The sequence below is a fragment of the Drosophila virilis genome, chromosome 2 (genome assembly GCF_030788295.1).
Source record: "Drosophila virilis strain 15010-1051.87 chromosome 2, Dvir_AGI_RSII-ME, whole genome shotgun sequence".
Classification (NCBI taxonomy): Eukaryota; Metazoa; Arthropoda; class Insecta; order Diptera; family Drosophilidae; genus Drosophila; species Drosophila virilis.
The window spans coordinates 1,421,333-1,431,523 of record NC_091544.1 but is presented as its reverse complement, the minus strand read 5'-3'; positions in this window follow the sequence as shown (position 1 = coordinate 1,431,523).

Here is a 10,191-nt window from a genome sequence, read left to right as displayed (position 1 = left end):
GAGAGCGGCTTCTAAATATCAGCTCGATTCTACTCACATGCTGTCGCATTGCCGGAGGGAGAGAGAGCGAGAGCGAGAGAGAGTTAGCGAGACACTGATCCGAGCTTATCAGGCAGCGTGGCTCTCTGCATACGATTAACCTTATAAGTAAATAATTTAGAAGAAACGCGTATAAGACGCTCAGCGCTTCTTCTGATTCTTACTCTCTGCATACGATTAATTTTATAAGTAAATACACTATATGCGTATAAGACGCTCAGCGAGCCTTGGCTGTATGTGTGCAGCTTCTTCTGATAATTACTCTCTGCATATGATTAATTTTATAAGTAAATAGACTATATGCGTATAAGACGCTCGGCGCTTCTTGGCTGTATGTGTGCAGCTTCTTCTGATTCTTACTCATATTTGCTTTGTGCCATCTTTAGCCTCATCAATGCAATTTTTTGCTTGAATGGCGCGTTGATTTCTCTTCTACTTGAGCTTGACAGTTCTTGGGCCGTTTTAATAGCCACAGCCACTCGAAAGTGCTTGCGGCTGCTGCAGCAGACAACTCGATTGAGCGAAAACTGAAGTTTACTTCTTCCCATATTTTTTTTGCCCCATTCTTTGTTGCCTCCTTTATTTTCGATGTATGGGCAAATAAGCGAGCACAATGCGTATTTATGTTCAATTCGAATTTGTGCACAGCGCATAAAATATCGATATACTTATGTTAATTAAATGCCTTTGTTTAAGTGTGCACTTAATCAAATGCGCTCATTCAGTTATTTAGAGTGTTGCAGCCAGTGTTGTCAGGCGTCGCTTATTTTCCGTCAAACTGTACTTTACTTTTGACGGGCAGCGGCAATGTTGTCCGCTTTAAAACGTGTTTTGTTCTTTTTCCACTGAATTAATTCTCACGGTTAACGCTAGGACTAAAAAGTATTGACATTTAATAAAAATAAATGCAACTTTTCATTACCCACTAACTCGATTAGCATTTTTATTTGCTTGTAACGAGCTGGCAACACTATCAAGTAAAATGTACATAGATGAGTGTGTACACATTCCTTGAAATTATAGTTTACAAGCCACAGACACATTTGCTACAATTATGAAAATGTGTGTATTTAAGCAAAATTCCTAAACAAATTAAAAGCGAGTTAGTATTAAATATGATTTTAACTGGGAATGTTTAACTTGGTTAAAAACCTTGATCTCTCATAAAAAAAATTGCTACTTTTATTCAGTTACATACAAATTTGATAATTTTAATTTGTAGTTTTCCGCTTAAAGCATTTTGGAATGAACTACATCAGGCAAATTATGTCAGATCTTCTATGTATATATATATATATATTTCGAGACACTAATTTTGCAAAATATCAATGTGGTTGTTTCTTAAATTAAATACTTGTTATACCAATCAATACTTAAGAGACATATCTTTTGTTTTTTGGGCCATGCCTGTCAATCTGTCAGTCAATCAATCTGTCAATCAGCCAAATTTAGTATGCACACACTGTGCATGGAACACTTTATGCCTCAGCCTCGCATTAAAAGCAACGAAGCTTTCACATGCTTAATTAAGATTCGAACCCGGAACCTTGTTGTTTATTGACACTATTGTGGAAATTTATATATGAGCAATACCTAAGCTTAGTTTTTAGTACAGATTAGCTTAGAAGGAGCTCGTTGCCGTTGGCTTTCCCCCCCACCCGCTATAAATAAACGGCACGGGCATTACCTGGGCAAAGAAAAGCCCAAAACCCGGCTACTTAATGCTATTGGCTGACCAGGCGAATTTAATATGCCCAGTGGTGGAGGGTGAGGGGAGAGGCAGGGTATGAGTGCTAAGATGTGAGTGCAAATGAATGCGAAAAGTAAGATGAATGATTTCAATTTGTTACAAGTGCTTTTAACTTTAGATCCTGACCCGGGCAGCAGCCACGTCGGCAACATCTTGTACTCACGTATGTCCAGGCATGTCTGGCATGTGTGTGCGAGTGTGTGTGTGTGTGGGTGTGTGTTAAGGGGGTGTGTGTTTATTTAGTGGCGGTTAGTTTGCTGATTTAATGCGGTTGAGCACTTGAGGAAAGAGTGGACGTCGTCAATTTTACCATTTCATTTGACAATGCATTTCATTAGGGGCCTTCCCCCGCCATTGCTCGTTCGGGTAATTCCTATTACATTAAAGTGGAACTTTAGCCAGAATACACAAACGCACAAGCTGAGTTTGTTTTTGGCTAATAAACACGACTCTTTACACTTGGCTGCAGGCAAAGTGCGGGGCCCATTTACGGGGAATACCTGGTACGTTTGTATAATTAAAAGCATTCGCTGCATTATTCATAAGCAGGGTTCGCAATAAAAGTGGATAAAATAAACTAAGCAGAAAAAGGAACAAGAAAGACGGGCTATCTTCGGCAAGCCGAGCATTCAATACCCTTGCAGACACAAATAAATAGTTAATGCCGGATATGGTTAAGATATCTTAAGAAACAAAAAAGGTTTTCATATAAGAACTAACTTTTTCATCAATCGTACCTATGGCAGCTATATGATATAGTGATCGGATTTCGATAGGACTTTGCATATATATAAGGGGCATAGTAAAACTAATAAATGTTGAGTTTGGTGAAGATATATTAATAAACAAAAAACTTATTCACACAAGAACTTTCTTTTTGACCAATTGTACCTATGGCAGCTATATGTTATAGTGGTCCGATCCAGTTGGTTCCGACTGCGTGCTATCGATGCTGATCAAGAATATATATATACTTTATGGGCTCGGAGATGTCTTCTTCTATGTGTTACACATTACACGACAAAATTAGAATATCCACTGCAAGGGCATAAAAAAGCGTCCCCTGGCTGACAAATGTTCGCGCCATTAGGGCCAAATCGTGTCCGAGATACCCCGGTTCAATATGTATGTTAATGGGTATTACAGATAAAACTCGCATTAAGTGACAGGCGGAACTAAACGCATTAAAATGTCAACGATGTCAATTTACGAATCAATTGTTCAGAAACATTGCTGAACTTTTTTAATTAAACCAAATATGCCCGAGGTGTGTGTCTCTGTGTGTGTCTCTATGTGTGTGTGTGTGTGTGAGGCTGCGCACTTGCCGTATTGATTTGTGGTACGTGCAACATCATGCCCCATTCCCGTGCCACGCCCAACGAATCGAATTCTTTTGCTCTGGCACATTGTTGGCTGGCAAGGCAGTTCCTTAAATTCCAAACACATTGGCATTTGATCTCTAAACAATGCGGCCTCCTCGCATAATGACAGCATCATGAAATGCCAAACGAAGAGTTTTACCAAATACCAAATACCAATAAAATGGAAAAACGCCCCAGCCCCAGCCCCAGTTGCAGCCCCAGCGGAGAGTGCTAGGAATATTTATTCTCGGCGTGGGCATTTCTTTTCGACTTGTTGTTTTTGGCATTTCTTGCACCCTTTCAGTGGACATTATGGGTTGGTCATGAAAGGAGTAGTGCATAGGAGCAGACACATTGTTATATGAATTAAAAATTATATAATGAATTAAAATTTATAATAAACTCTTCTCTATACTATAAGAGCTAAAAATGTTTCCATGCAGTTCAAGTTGATTTCAAATCAAAAGCGAAAAGAATCGATATTGGAATTATGTAGAGGCTACATAGGGTGAAAGGAGGAGACATTAGAGACTCCATAAAGTATATATATGCTCGATCAGCATCAATAGCCGACTTGATATCGCCATGTCTGTCTGTTCGTCTATTCGTCTGTCTGTTTCCATGCGAACTCAGTTTGAACGCTTTGCTCTCGAAACTTAGCATAGGTCCAACCTTGCTGCTGCAGCAAGTCTAAATATCTATATACTATACTATATACTATATCATAAAGCTGCCATAGGAACGATCGGTAGAGCATTTGGTCCAGTTAGGCAAAACTTTTCTATGTCGGCTTTAACTATCAAAACTATGCTGTTAAATCTGAACAAGATCGCACTTACATATATATTAAATAGGAAGAATAGGACGAAAGAATAGTATCTATTTTGTTTTCTTGACTATTGCCACATATCTGCAATTAAACCTATGGGAAGATATTCTAAGTTTATTATTTAAGCATATCTTGAAGCTTATGTGATTTATAGACTCCAAATTTTGTATGTAGACTAAAGCTTATGCAGATCCAGAATACTTAACTTTTTTCAGTTGCCCTCCAAAATTGTGCAAAATTGGGAGCTTAACTGAGCTTTTCATAGATGTACATGCAAAATCTTATGCGCATCGAACAACTTTATTATATGGCAGCTATATATAGGAACGTTCGGAATATCGATCGAATGCTCTCTTTACTATCCGCCAATTCTTATCATTTGCATAGGTATTCCCCATTGGAAAGATCAGTCAGAAAACACTTTTTATTTTTCATTTCACAAGATCTTCAAGAGATTCAATTACTATGAGCTTTACTTTGATTCTTATATATCTGCGATTTTTATATTATATGGATATGGTTTATTATATCAAATATAATACTTTATGTAACTGAACATCTCGAGCTGTAAGGGTATTAAATGGGCGACTAGCCTTTAAATAATTGTGCTTTCCTGTTTCCTCTTGATTGAACTCCCACTTTGTGTGCGTTCCTTTGGGGATTTGGAGGCTGTGTTCCATTTTGATAATGAGAAAAAGAAATGCGGCAAACAATGCGTGTATTTAAAAACTCTTTATTGGAAATTAACTGTTTCTATATTAAAATACAATCCAACAGTAAATACAATACAACATATTCAAATGCAATGCAATATAACGCAGCTCACATACATATACGTATGTATGTGCGTTTAGTTAATCAGGGTCTAGAACGAGGATCTTTTATGTAAAGACGACGTTGATAATCGCAACATCTCCGAAATGCCAGAATATAGATATATATATATATCTTTTAAGTATAATAATCGCTAGCATGGTAATTATTATTATTTTCATTATTATTTTTCGACTTTCATTTTGAAATAACGTTGAAGTTTTTCGTTTGTTGTTTTTTTTTTCCGTTTTCTTTTTAGAATTCATTTTGGAACTAGTCTTGGGTTTGCATCTCATTGTAATATTCACGACCATATCTATCGGTTAGATCTGCTGTGATCAGGATTTTTAACTGTTAAAAACTCGACTTGCTATTTTTGTAAAAGTAAATAACACTTTTTTATTCTCGTTTCGATCTATTGTTCGATTTATATTTATTAAATTGTAAATGGCCCTATATATAGTTTATATATATATATATAACTAATTCTTCTTGGGGTTTAAAATTAGATTTCGTTCAACTATCGTAATATATATGTATATATATATATATGTATGTATATTGTATGTATATATATTGAATCGCAAATTTATGATTGATTAAGGTTTAGAAACTTTAATATATATTTACTTTTTATTTTATTTGAATTACTTTCTTATTGATTTTCCTCGAAATGAATCGCTTGTGTATATATATTTATTTCTTTATTCGTTCGTTTACTTGATCACATCAATATATAAATATATATATAGATATATATATATATATATATGTGTGTGTGTGTATGCAAGTATAGTTCATAAAACGTTTAACAATAATTTCAGTCGGTCGTTTTGGTATGTAAATTATATTATATATATATTACTTAGGCTAAAATTACTTTTCGCTGCTTTCAGATTTCTTACATATGCTTTTTTTTAAACTTGTAAAATCATTTAATATTTTTTTTAAATTAAGACACGAAATCGTTTAGGTTTTAGATATGATTGTTGTTCTTTTTTTTTCTTTTAAAATTCAACTGATTGATGTAAAAATTTCACTTTGCTCAAAACTAAGGAAAAGACTTTTCATATAAAACTCCAAATTTGGATATGTATATTGCTGCTATTGATAGGGATATGTCTGCTTCGGTGTGCCGAAGTATTGAATACTCTTTCTAAAATTTGAAAATATTTAGATGAATTAAAAAGGCTGAAAAATATTTTGTGGATATTGAGAGAATTATCTAAATTGATTTTAACGTTTGCAACATTTCGAAGAATCTTAATCTAATATATGTTTTTTTTTTTCTTTTTATTTTTTTAAGGAATTTCAGGTACTTTGAAAATCTTATGAATTATTATTATGATTATTTTTTTTTATTTTTTTGGCAATTAACGAAAACACTTTCAATTCTCTACAATCAAGTCGCATCGAATCTCAAGAACAATATGAAAGACGTCTTGGCATTTGCTGGGCTGAGTTCGTTTTTTGTTCTACTCTAATTGCTTTAAACTAATCTCGTTGTTTAATCATTGGTTAATCCAATCTCTAGTCAATATATATGATCTACAGTTTGCTAGTCCTTCATCGTTGTACTGATTCGATAACCAAAAGCCTGGGCTGTGTTTATTAAAAGCAAGCTATTCCAAAATATATAAAAAGTAAAACTCTTAATACCATCTAATTCAAATATAGTACAGCTGCGTTCATAGGGCACATCGTAGGGTTGTACTAAATTCCTATATGTACATATATATATATATATAATTAAGTTTTACACGTTAGGTTACTATAAAAAAATATATTTCAATTTATTATTTTCACTTAACGGCTACTTTTGTTGAGTACATTCAGATTTGCTTCCCGAATATGAACTGATTTATCTAACTGTTGCGGTCGCTTAGCAAACTTCGCTTTGAGAGAGTTTGAGTCAAAATTGAGTGAAGTTTGAGCTGCGTCAGCAATTATGCGTGGGATAGTACTCTGATGGGAACATTGACAGTGGCGTGATATTTAGGGTGAATTGTTTATGTCTACCAAAGGGGGACAGTTTGATCTTGACCAATGTCGATGTTATCACCAGGCTCTTTGTTTACAATATTAGAAATGTTTATAATTGTGCTTATGCTTATGTGCTAAGTTATGTTAAAGGGTGGGTGCGACTATGGATATGTCACTCCCCCAACCATTAGAAAAGTGCCTGTCCTCAGGTGTTTAAGTTTGGATATAGTGTAACATTTTCTTCTTTTACAATTGGTATATCTCCTATTATTGTAGGTGTTTCTTCTACTTTGGGTTTTTTATATTTTATAATTAATTTCTTAGGTATGCTTTTGAACTTATATGTCAAATACAGTGTTAAACTTATTAATATGATTACAAATATGGTTATTGTAATTATCTGGAATACATTGTTAAATTTTGTATGTGCATTTATAATTTGTTTCGTTTGTACAAACGAAAGTGGTTCTAATTTTATAACATCATTGCTTACGTAAATGCTTTGAGTATAATCTAACATATTGTTTGAAATTGAAATTTCATTAATTTGCAATGAACAATTAAAGATTTTTATTATATTGTTTCCTTCTATTGTTATTTCGTTATTTATACAATTATGGTTTAATATAGTTTTTGGTAAATTCCAAGTTAAAATTATATTTGGTTCTATGTAGTTGATTTGAAAATTTTGCAAAATTTTAGTATAACTACATTCTGATGTTATTTGGTTTAAAATTCCTGTTAAACATTCATTATTAATTAATTTTTTTGTTTCTCTGCTATAAACTTTTTTATCTTGGGTAAAATATTTTTCATGAGCTATTTCTGTCAAAATATTATTATTTTCATCCGGGTATGGAATTATTTCGAATACCGGGCTTTTTATTATTTCTCGAGGAATATGGGATATTATCAGTATTTCGTTTGTATCTGATTTAAACCAAGTGGAAGTTTTTGTATTCAACAATTTCTCAGAATTAACATGCAACAAATAGTCATGTTTTAGTAATTTTGGGTTAAAAATTCCTAATCTTGTGAGCTGCATTCCCATCTCAATGTCTTCTATATATTCTGTAAAGTGTTGTAAGTTAAATATAAGGATATCTAATTTCTTTCCTTTTTGTTTCTCTTGATCTAGTTCGTTCATGATTTCTATTCCTTTGTTTATAGCTTCTATTATGTAATTTAATTCGTTAACCTGAACGCTGTTTTCTGCTAAGTTGCTTATTTTTTGTTCAATTTCTGCTTTGTCTTCTTGATTTAATGTTCCAAATAAGTATTTATATGCTGTTCCTACTATGTTAACTAAACCTCTTTTGCTACGTTTGGCTATTTTTAAGCCGTTTATTTCTCTGTTTAATTTTTCTACTAGGTATTCGATTTGTATAAGGTTATTGAATTCTTTACTTTGTTCAATTAAATTGTTAAAAGTTTCTTCGGTTTTTGTTATATTAACCGTTAAACAGTGGAATTCGTAATCTGTCGGAATGTCTATGGTTCCTGTCTTAAATATGAGATATCCGTTATGGGCTTTGATAGGATTAATTTCAATACTCTGTGCATTTATATGGTTTACAGTTATTGATAGTAATATTATAATAATTAATTTAAGCTGGTGCTTGTATGTTTTGATCGCTGTCTGTTGTTGACCTGTAATTGTTATATTTGCTTTGATTAGTCTTCTTTTTCTTTTTGAATTTGGTTTTGTAATGTGTTATTTTCCTGCCTCTGTTAGTTTCCTCAAAATGTTTGTCATCGATTTGTCTTAGTTCTCCTGTTTTCTTGAACGGGGTTGTCGTCTTTGATTTAACTAACGGTGAGTGTTTGTATCTAGTGTCAATTTCATAATTTGTTCGTTTTTTGTTGAGGTTATTTATTAGTTTTTCTTTATTAGCTTGAGTGTCATACTCTGGTGTACCTGCATATATGAATATGTCCGCTGGTGTTCTGTTAGTCGTTTTGTGCTTTGTTTTATGATTGTACGTGTAGAGTATAGTTTCAAATTTTGTAAGTTTATTTTCGACGTCTGAGTCGTTGTTAATGATTCTTAGTTTTTCGTTAACTGTCTTATGAAATCGTTCTACGTCGGATATACCGTTTTTACTAGTGGTTATATTAATATTTACTGCTTCTGATTTTAGCCATAATTGTAAAGCTGTGCACATAAAAGCTGAGTCTTTGTCTGCCTTTATTTCGATGGGTTTACCCATTTGGTTGAACACTTGTAATATAGCTCGTTTGGTTTCTAGCCAGTCTCTACTTTTTATTTCTATTAATGATGCAAATTTTGAATAGATATCAATGCAAGATAAAAATTGTTTATCTCCTACTATGTAAAAATCCATTACATATTTTTCTCGGATATTAGCGATTTCCGGAGTTATTTCGAAAGTTAATTTTGTATCTCTGTGTTCTGTTTTTGCGATGTTGCAAATCTCACATTCATTTATTAGATTTTGAATTAAATTTTGATAATCTGGGAAATAGTGGGTTGCTTTGAACCAATTAATAGTTTTTTCAATTCCTGGATGTAATAATTCTTTGTGCTTTTTTAATATTAATTCTTTGAATTCTGCGTATGTTTGAAGGTCTATTAATTTTGTACTAGTTTTCATTGCCTTTGTTGAATTATTTGGACTTATTATTTCTAAGTAGGCTTCTTGAAAAATTGGAAAATCTGCTTCGTTGTGGAAGTATAGCACACTTTTCTTTGTGCATAAGTATTCTTTTATTAATTCTTTGGCATGCGTATTAGTCATGTCTTTGTACGTAATTTTTATGTTGGTTTTGTGAAAGTAATTCGTAACTTTTGTTTCGTTCTCGGTTCCTTTTTCAAATTCTATTTGTCGATTATAATAATTAAGTGGTCTTTCTGTGATTTGTAAATGGTTACTGTTGTCTTCTTGAGCACTATGTATTGTTGCTCTTGTGCTAATTGTATCTTCGCCTAAGAAGTTTTCGTTTAATTGAATTCTGGACAGAGCATCTGCCACATAATTTTCTTTTCCTGGGACGTATTTAATTTGGAAATCAAACTCATTTAGCTTGATCTTCCACCTTTGTAATTTCATGTTAGGTTCTTTCATATTATTTAACCAGACGAGTGGTCTGTGATCACTAAGGATTTGAAATTGTCGACCAAAGAGATAGGACCTAAAGTATTTAGTGGCCCAAACGATTGCTAATAATTCTTTTTCAATCGTTGAATAATTTAACTCATGCTCGTTGAGAGTTCTACTTGCATAGCATATAGGCTTATGCTCTTGCGAAAGGACGGCCCCTATTGCCATATTACTTGCGTCTGTAGTTAATGAAAATGGTTTTTCGAAGTTAGGGTATATTAAAATTGGGTCGGATGTTATGAGTACTTTTAGCTTTTCAAACGCTAGTTCGTAGTCTCTGTCTTTTATATTGAT